This window comes from Varanus komodoensis, unplaced genomic scaffold (genome assembly GCF_004798865.1).
Source record: "Varanus komodoensis strain SLA01 unplaced genomic scaffold, ASM479886v1 scaffold3, whole genome shotgun sequence".
Lineage (NCBI taxonomy): Eukaryota > Metazoa > Chordata > Lepidosauria > Squamata > Varanidae > Varanus > Varanus komodoensis.
This window is the reverse complement of record NW_025335761.1, coordinates 9,306,659-9,307,269: the sequence shown is the minus strand read 5'-3', so window position 1 is coordinate 9,307,269 and position 611 is coordinate 9,306,659.

Below are 611 nucleotides of genomic sequence, written 5' to 3'. Positions count from 1 at the left end.
ATTGTAATCTCATTGTTACAGTGTGATTGACTGACATTTCTTTATCTGTTCTGTATGTGATGACCTCAGAATCTTATTGTAATCTCTGCATTCTGTCATCAATTGCCCTGTACCTGTGTATCTATAAATGCCCTGTAATGGTACTGAAGCTTTGCAGCAGAGTTCATCTCTGCCTGCCCGGTAATGCATGCATTATCGTGAGTGTACCGCGGGAACCTTGGGGGTAAAACAATAAAGCCTCAGATGGTCTGGACACTTGGTCTTTCCCACGAACCTGAGTTTTATTCCCTCTTCTCAAATTGAGATTCCGGGATTCTGACACCCCTCCGAAGGGTTAAGCCATTTAAGCTAAAATATGCTGGTATTTTTGGAATCGGGACCCCACCTACCACTGGAATGTAGGTGCTGTGAACAGTCCAGAGAGTTTTGGCTGTTGAACAGTATAGAAATTTAAATTGAACCTCCCCAGGGCAATTCTGAAATAAATCTCCATTGTCAAGCTGAAACTGGTTCAGCACCCCTATTGTCAGGAATGGCTGGATCCTAAGCACTGTTAGATGCATTAAAGAATCCCAATGATACCGTGCTTCTCTGCATATGACAATATTGTT